The sequence below is a fragment of the Lampetra planeri genome, chromosome 38 (genome assembly GCF_965212315.1).
Source record: "Lampetra planeri chromosome 38, kcLamPlan1.2.h2, whole genome shotgun sequence".
Classification (NCBI taxonomy): domain Eukaryota; kingdom Metazoa; phylum Chordata; class Hyperoartia; order Petromyzontiformes; family Petromyzontidae; genus Lampetra; species Lampetra planeri.
The window spans coordinates 10,081,245-10,091,174 of NC_136144.1; positions in this window are offsets into that span (position 1 = coordinate 10,081,245).

Below are 9,930 nucleotides of genomic sequence, written 5' to 3' on the forward strand. Positions count from 1 at the left end.
TTTTGCAAAGTGGATCAAGATAAAAATTATTAAGTAAAACATAAAATAAATCGCGACGTTTCGGGGGCAACACAAGCGTCCGTTATCAGACGACAACTGCTTGTGTTGCGCCCGAAAAGTCGCGATTTTATTTTTTTCTACCTACGTGACTTTACCGAAAGAACCAAAGAGTATGGATTCCTGCAGTCACGAAAGCTTCAAATCAAGAATGATTAAGTAAGGTAAAGAAAAGCAGTTTGGTGTCTTTTTTTAACGGAGTTTGATGTTGAAAAATCAGCTCACGAGTGTGCCTACAAAAGTAAATTTCAATCTGTGCATCTTGCCAGTTATGACACGTATGTACGTACGTATGTTGAACTTATTTCACCCCACCGTACGTAGCGTGATTATAATCGGAGGTGCGAGGGAAGGACAACAAACTAAACACAAAAAGCAGTTCTAAAGAAATTAGTTTTCAATCGAGATGATTTAAAAGTGCATAGCTCCAGTGGCTTCCTAATATCGGAAGGAAGAGCGTTCCAGACGGCCGCAGAAGCGCATGCGAACCGGTGCGATGCAGTGACCGTCTTTGTTCGATGGCCAGCCATGTGGAGCTTTGGCATGGGCTCCTGACAAAATATGGATCTAAAAGTTGCGTGCGTGGGATTACGCCGAAAGACAGAAATAGGAACTCAGAGATCAGGGAACAAATGCAATTTGTAGACATGTGAACTCTTGAGGTATGTCAGTGGGCTTTGGCGGAACACGTGGTAGCGGAGAAGGGATCATTGCCGGTGGGCAGGACTGGTGATGAAATGGCATCCAAAAGGAGAAATTGTGCCCAGGGATGATGACCACCGCGGAGAAAAGGAGCCAGTGGGGTCAAATTGTGCGCAGGATCGAGATGAATTGCGGCACCTCGGCACCACGAGGGGAGGTGGTGACGCTGCATGGGGAAGAGGGCCTTCGTCCAGCAGTGGATAGATGGCAGCTTATCGATCAGCTCGTTTATCTCTCCCGGCGTTCCCGAGTGTATTTCCCCACCGCAAAGAAGACCACCTCTCTCGGGTACAGGATAGATAATGATTCGGTATGTCCGATGGGAGGATGTAAAGGGCAATGTGTCTGTAGTCTGTGCACTGATCTCATCCATGGGCAACTTCTCACTGGCCCCGCGCTGGTCGCTTTAATGGGGCCTTAATGGGAAATGTGACCTTTCGACAATTCGTGGCACTTAGGAGTGTTTGTAAGTGAAAGGTCAGCTCGGATGGCGTATTTTCGTTTTCTTTTTATTTATTTTTGCACCCTACAAAGCGGCCACGTCATCGCCCCCTAATTGCGGGCAGGCTTTGGGAAATGTCCCTTTAATTGAAGTTTCAAGCTCATTTTGTTGCACCGGGTGACAACTCTAGAGGTCAGGATGAGTCTCATTTGCAAGAGTGTCCGGGGGCATTAGTCTGCTCGTGGTACGGGGCGGTGATTGCTGCGTGTACAAACACAAGCGAGGAATTTGCGGTGTAATTTCTAGAAATTGCCAAATTTGGACCCTGACACGAGTACACGATGGCCTGCTCTCGTGAGCGGCGTCACGCGATCTTTAACGTCCGCTGCGAAGCGGAGAACGCTCGGCATTATTGAGGTTTTTTACGTCCGCAGGACTAAAATATCAGTCTTGATTTGAAGCTTTCGTGACTGCAGGAATCCATACTCTTTGGTTCTTTCGGTAAAATCACGTAGGTCGAAAAAATAATAGATCACGACGTTTCGATCGCAACCTTAAGACGGTCGCTTGTTATTGCGATCGAAACGTCGTTTTCTACCTACGTGGCTTTACCGAAAGAACCAAAGAGTAGAAAATAATGAGTGTCGGCCGCTGGGTTGGAACCCACGCACCTCCGCAGCGAGTGGAGTAACGCGCTACCGTTACGACCCAGGTGTTTAGCTTGTTGTCCTTCCCCCGCACATCCGATTTGCACGGGTTTTTTTTTCTGCAATATTTTTTTCTGCAATATTTTGCTGTCTTTTCTTGGATTTTCTGTTTGCACTCAGTCACATATTCACTTTAAGATGTTTTTTTGTTCATGTTTTTTTTTTTGTTGCGGTTGCACCCGATTCAAGAGCCGAATGGCTCACAGGGCTATACCGAATAAATGAACTTGAACTTGAACGGTTGGCTACGCACGGTGCGACAGAAGTTCAACGTACGTGCATAAACAGGACACGCAGATGCTCAACAAATTGGCGCAGGTGCTCAACACTTTTCCCCCGTAAGCACGCTGATGGTAGCATCGAGCAGGTGATGGAGCGTGGTGTGATTTTGTTTTGGACATAGTAGGGCTTGTATCGATTCTCCTTGAGCCCCCCCCCCCCTTCCCAATTCATCGGTTGATGAAACGTTACGATTCGTGGTCGTGATTTTGTTCAGGAATCATTTTATTTTCGTCCCATCTATTTTGTTTTACTGTCTCGCCTGAACCGTTTTTTCGATGCTGCGGCTTCTTTGTTCATGTTTTCATTTCACGGCTTTTCATTTTCACGAACCGGTTGTGGGTATTTACACCATTCGAACCTCATTTGCCAGTAAAAAATATGATAATTGTTTTTTTACCCTTCTATCTGGCAACAAAACTGACACCTTTTTTTTTCTCGTACTCTAATAGTGCATTGTCCTTGAGTTGTGCGCCTTTTGGCGTCATCTGGTCCAACCCACGTGAGACTAGGCTCTAAGGAAAGCTGTCTCGGGTGTGGACCAATCAACATCAAGGACAGTGCACATTGTCAGAGTTATGTTTTTTGTTTGCATTATGACTGCAGGTGTTGTGGTCTATGCAAACATGACTCCTTGTAAAAAAAAGTGTCAGTTTTGTTGCCAGATAGAAGGGTAAACAAACAATTATCGGTTGTGGGTACTTTATTCTTGAACACGCCTCGATCTGTTGCACGTTTCATGAGCGCAAAAGGCCAATTTGTACATAGAAAACATCTTTGTAACAAGGGACGTGGCGTAACCACGTGGCGACTTGGGCCGCCGTGCCGTTTGTACGTTCACACAGGAGCGAGCGCCAATCCGTTCACTCGTCGATCGCATCCCGCCGGAATTGATTACAAAAAACAAAGTTACAGCTTTGTCTGTTGTTGTTGTTTAACAACCCCGAGACGAGTGAGCATAGAAGTACATTACAACGATGGAGTTTTGGTTGTTACTGCACTGCTCTCTGCTGCCCACAATGTATCCCCAGAGGCGATGACAATTTCGGCGTCATGCAGCCTCCGAGATGTGGTGAAAAGGGACGCGTTCCAGCTGATTTGGTCATGAGCAATTGAAATATAATTTGGAGAAATAAATACGCAAATAATGGAACCCACTTAATACCAGGAGAAAGCAAATTAATTTACACGTCATTAGTTCTGGTTTTAAGTAAATGCATTTTGATCACAGCGAGTCAGAGTTACTTGTATAATGTTAATGAGTGAGTCGTGTTGCGTGTAATGAATTGTAAACCCGGTGACTGATGGTAGCTCCGTTAGTGGGAGAGTTGCACTACAAACCACGTGACGTGGGCTCAAGGGAAACGTCGTACACATTTCCCAACCTCAAATGAGTGCCTGTGGCACGCACATTCGCTGTGGACCCGAGCCAATGGTGGACATGCACAGTTATATAGAGCAGGGGCACTGTGCACTTCCCACTAAGATTAGCACGCTTGGCCACGTACGGCGCGAAAGAAGTTCAGCATACATCCAGGAAGTGCTATTGTTAACAATCTCAATTCCTGATTGTCATTCAGTAGCTCTACCACAGCAGCGGCTGGCAGGTTTGTAGGTCAACTCAGCCTTAAACGATAGCAAAGTGCGCTAGAAGTTCACGTACGACATGTTACTATTTTTATGATACCATCCGTTCTTTTTTACTTTCTGTCCAATGTGATTATTAATTTGAAACATGAGCGCACACGCGCTCCAAGTGTGTTCTAAATGCCCTGCGCAATGCCACGTTTCCTGTCCGTGTCAGGTTCTGCCATACTCTGGCAAATGCACACGTGCGTCGCCTGCGTTTTATTCTGTAAATAATTGTTTTAATGAGAGAGTCCCGAATATAGCCTGCGCATTCATTGAAGTTGATGTTACCGGACTTCATATGACCGGAGGTTGCGTGTGCCATTAATTCATGGTTTCGTCTGCCTGCGCATTAACGAACATTAGCTGCTCGCGGTACCACGACTATTCAATGGAATGTTGCGATTCGGAGTCTTGGTTTGATTCGAGCAGTCCATTCTTTTGAGGTGGCCGGGTTAGGGTTGTGCGTACGTGCGGCCGAACTTCTTTCGCGCCGTACGTAGCCAACCAGATGTCAAGATCGCCGAGCTCGCACCGCTGAGATCCTTTGTTCAAATCCGAGCAGCCGCCCTGTGCGGTGGGAATTCACGGTCGCAGCTTAGCAGCCTATCAATGGCTGCGACGAAAGTCAACTCAGTTTGGGCGAGATTCCAACTCTGTCCAGCATTGAGCAGCTTGCGCCCTCTGTCCAGCACGCGTGTCCAGGACGCGCCGTCTTTAGGGCAAGATGAGCTCGCGGCCCGAAGCGGCTTTTCGCATCAACTTGGGATTTCATGGGGAGGAGGAGGGGGGGGGGACACGTGCAGAGAGATAATCCTGCTCGTTTGTCGCACGGGGGTTGGAGAGCCGCCCGGCGATCGCTGCGTCCGGCGGAGCGGGGTGGAGGGGACGTGGGGGAAGTGAGATGGGAGGGGGTCTCGTGGCGTGGGTGGGAGCCCCGGTGTGGAGGGTCACGGGTGCCGTGGTGGTGATGGCCCTCGGGGCGGGGGGGCGATGCAGAAATTATTTTTAGAAGGCCCCCCCTGCCCCCCGTGCCCCCCTGCCCCATTCTGCCATCGTGTTGTTGACGAAAGTGTCGAGGTTTTGGTGTGCTAATTGTGCTCTTGCGCACCGCACTACATCGTTGAATAGTGATTGGCCTGGATGTGAACCCAGAAATGCTGCAGCGTTGTGGCTCTGAGATGGCTATTCTGAGCATCCAGAGAGAGAAAGAGAAAAAATCAGGCGCCCACGCGAACGATTTGAGTCCAAGATCTCTGCGGTGCAGGCTTATTTGCTCTAACACGGTCATTATCGAACACCCACCCCGAGAAGGACACACAGAGAGAGAGAGAGAGAGACACGCGTTGACCAAGGGTGCGAGCCCGATGGCGCCTGCTCAGTGTCTCCGACCTCTCGAGCCGCGGCCGGCCCGCCGCTCGAGAAGACGAATCGTGGTGCAGTCAGTCGGCGCCCGCGGCGAGACCATCGGGCTCGTGAAGCCGGAGTTGTCGGGTTTGCACGCGGGCGGTCGAAAACGAAAACCTGGATTTCAACCCAGGTGCTTGGCAGTTGCCGGCTCCAATGTCTAGGACTCCTCAGTTGTTTTTTTCTCGACCAGAGGTTTTGGAAACATTGCACCGCCAACTCATTCTGGACGAATGTGTTTTTGTCTCTCGTGTCTCTCTGCCTCTCGTGTCTCCGTGCGCAGTGAAGGACGACATCGGTCCACACCAGGTAGTGCGTCTGGGCGAGGTGCTGCCGGACAGCGAGTGCCGCTACCTGCTGTGGGCCCTGGACAAGCGCCTGGAGGGGAAGCGCCCGAGCTTGGAGGAGCCCCAGCTCGAGACGGGTACGCGACGGCGGCCAGAGCTCCAGACGATTTGGTGGGGGGGGGAGGCAGTTCGGAAACGTCGCAGAGCGCTACACGTTCGCTCGGCCACCCACTCACCGACTCTCCAACTCCACCAATCCGACGACTGACGACCCAACCCACCAAAGCAACCTGCTCACTCACACATCCACTCACTCATCCGCCCCTTCACCCACCCAGTCACTTGTTCGCTCGGTCACCCACTCACCAACACGTCAATCCAACCACTGGCTACCCAACCCACCAACTCGCCTACACTCACTCACCCACTCACACATCCACTTGCTCACTCACTCGCTCAACGCGCTAACCACTACGCTAACCGCTACCAACCCACTCGCTCTCCCGCTCGCTCTGCCACTCGCTCCATCGTGCAGGTGACGAGCGGCCGTGTCCCCTGCGCCTCTTTGAGTGGTGGGAGAAGCACAAGGAGGAGGCGAGCACAGTGATGGTGTCCTCGGCGCTGCGTGACGCCGGGCGGCACGACCTCTGCATAGGCACGACCTCCCTTCCCTCCCCTCCTCCCTCCCTCCACACGGCAACCCAGGCGCCATGAGTGGCACGAGTGGCTTCCTCGCCCCTGATTGCTTTCGTCTCCCCGCGCCCTCCCCACACGACGGTGCTGGCGGTGTCTCGTTAGAAGAGAAACAATCCGTCAGGTCTCTCCTGGAGCGGTGCGACCCTCCGTGTTGGGGAACAGCCCGTGGAAGGGGTATCACAGAGCTCCTTCTGAGCTCCATTCCAGTGACCTCTGCTACACACACTTGGAGGACAGCACTTACTCTCCCATCACGCTGCAGGGAGAACTGTTAATCGCATGACACTAAAACCGAGGCTTGTACTTCTTAGAGCTGGAATTTATCTACATTAATGCACTCTTCCATCATTGTTACCATGGCCACCGTTCCCATGAACTGCATTCGTATCCTACACCCATGGTGCGGGACCTGCTGATCGAGATGGACTGTTTTGTCTCATCCTGACTGTGCTCAAACATCATAGTGCAGATCTTGACTTGAAGCTTTCGTGACCGCAGGAATTCATATTCTTTGGGTCTTTCGGTAAAGCCACGTAGATAGAAAAATAAGAAAAAATACAAATATAACGACGTTTCGATCGCAACACACTCACTCACTCACCTCACTTACACACGCACCCCACCACACTGCAGGTCACAACACTTTTACAAAGGCGGTCACCGCATCGCGCGCTTTCAGATAAGCTTCTGCGGCCGTCTGGAATGCTCTTCCTTTCGATATTAGGACGCCACTGGGAGCTATCCACTTTTAAATCATCATCTACATTTAAAACTCATTTCTTTAGAACTGCCTTTTCTGTTGAGTTTGTTGTCCTTCCCCCGCACTTCCGATTCGCACGGTTGGCTACGTACGGTGCGAAAGAAGTTCAACATGCGTACACACACACTTCTCTGTCTGCTTCAACCCCTCCACTGCTCCACTTTGGAATTCCCTCCCATCGTCACTTTTCCTCAAATTCTCACAATAGCGCGTTCCACTCTTATCTATTACAACTGTAACGGTGCTGTTTGTCGCAGGCCCTCTTGGGAGTTTTGGGCCCTGTGCTAAGCGGCCTTGATGTAAAAATAAAATGTCCACGTCGCATCTTTGTGAGGACGGTGACACGGCGCCGCAGATCGGCGCCGTGCGCTCGCGAGCGTTCGAATTCGTAGTGCAGCGACTGACTCGGAGACACTAAGAGTAGGAGGCACTCTATCTTGATTTGAAGTTTTCGTGACTGCAGGAATCCATACTCTTTGGTTCTTTCGGTAAAGTCACGTAGGTAGAAAAAATTAATAATAAATTACGTTTCGATCACAACACAAGCAATCGTCGTCAGGTAGAAAGATACGAGGTTCAGCGGTTCTCTGGCTGCTGCGAGCTGCAGATCCCCTTCCCTGCCAGCAGGCAGCGCTGTGCTGCCACGTGACCGAGTCTATGTCACTACACGTGGAATGAATGTCCGTCCGAGGGGAGCGCCCATTTGCGCGCGCGTTTGTCTATTGTTATTGTTTTCTTTCACGAGCGCATCCCTCTCTGCCTACACAATCAAACCCCCAAACAGCGCGGAGGCTCCCCTGATAATTAATTAATGGGTCCCGCGTGCCAGCTTGGTTTGTTTTGTCGCTCTGCCGCTTGTCGCCGTTGTTCATTCGCTGGCTGAGCAGAGCTGCTGAAGAACATTGGGCAGGACAAGGTACTGGCCTTCGACAAGGTGGTGCTTAACTACAAGCAGAACCTGCAGAAGGCCAGCATGAAGGTCGAGGACCTGGGGATCAAGGCGAAGGGGCTTCTGAGGCTGCGACGTGAGGCTGCAGGTGGCAACGTCCCCCCTCCCCCCCTCGTGGTTGTCACAGCGACGGTCGTGCATGGGAACCGTGCTCGCAGTCACGGGAGGCCATCTCGCGTCGTCATCTTCATCATCTTCGGCCGCGATCAATCCACTGCTGAGTGAAGGCTGTCCCCAAGTGGCTGCCTCCACCCCTTCACGATCATGCGATGCAACAATTCCATCCAACGCCTGCACACCAGCTGAACTCATCGCTCCATCTCCCCAATTCACGTCTTCTCGGACGCGTTTCTAAACTAAAACTAAACTATTTTTATTTTACCAGGAGAGGCCCACAAGGATATTCGCTTTTTATAAGCGACGTGGTCACAAATGATAGCTCAACGAAGTGGCTTATCATATGGACATTTATAGCAGCCAAAAACTCTAAATGCACGTTGATTCTAAATGTGGGGGGAAAAACTAGAGGACCCGGGGATAAATCCACGCGACCACGGGGAGAACATGCAAACTCCAAATATACAGCAGGCATCAGGATCGGAATGGAACCCACGACCTCCTGTATACCAGGCGAGGTAGTTAACATATCCTAGCCACCGTGCTGATGATGAGAGAGAGAAACACGCAAACACCCAATATTCAACAGGCATCGTCAGGGTCGGAATGGAACCCACGACCTCCTGTACACCAGGCACGGGAGTTAACATCTCCTAGCCACCGCTATTAGTCTTGACCATCGTCCAACATCCCTTCTTGTAAACGTGTCCCGCCCATCTCAATTATCCACGATAATTAGATTTAATTTCTTTTCAATGTGTTGTTCTTATACATTAGTTTTCATTACCTACTCTCATAGAGGACGGGCGAACACTACATCGTAAGCAATGACTGACGCCATCGAGTGGCTTACCAAATGTTAACGTGCAGTAATAATGTTTTCTCACGTGTAACTTAAAATGCCGCACTCTCAGAGGCCTATGGCCAAATCAAACAATGTGGCAAACATTGGCAGATGATTGAAAATATAAGCAGGTTGAACCTGGTTAAGCTCCCGGATGGGTGACTACCATCGTGCATAAAACACAGGTGGCGTGACATTGTGGGGTGACATTGTGGCGTGACATCGTGGGGTGACATCGTTGTGTGACACCGTTGCGTGACATCGTGGGGTGACATCGTGGGTTGACATCGTGGGGTGACATCTACAGGGTGACACCGTGGGGTGACATCATGGCATGACATCGTGGGGTGACATCGTGGGGTGACATCATGGGGTGACATCATGCATGACATCGTGGGGTGACAACTACGGGGTGACACCGTGGGGTGACATCATGGCATGGCATCGTTGCGTGACATCGTGGGGTGACATTTGGCGTGACACCGTCGCGCGACATCCCCGCAGAACGCGGCGAGCTGGTGTACACGGTGAGGAGGCCGCCGCCGCGCCCTCCGCAAGACTCCTTCAGCGACAGGCTCCGTCCGCTGCTGCACGGCATGGCGTGCAGCTCGCTGGCGGCGGCGCTGGCGGCGGCCCTGGCGGCGGCGCTAGCCGGGGCGCTGGCCGGGGTGCGCGCGTGCCAGCGCAGCGGGGACTACGACGGAGGGGACAGACGCCACGGCAATTGGTGATTATGCACAAAAAGCAGTTTTAAAGAAATGAGTTTTCAATCGAGATGATTTAAAAGTGCATTTATCCAGTAGTATCCTAACATCGGAATGGAAGAGCATTTCCCTTACGGCCGCAGAGACTCGTTAGACTTTGTCTCGTCTCAGTCAATCACGTTTCCGTATTCGGTGGGTGGTGGTAGTCATCACAATGCTTGATTGTTTTCACCCAATCATCGTCAAGGTTCATCACAACACGTGCGTACACACGTGCGTACACACGGTGACTTTTTGAAGCTATTAACATACATTTGTTATCATGTTATCCGTTCTTTTTCCATTAAAAT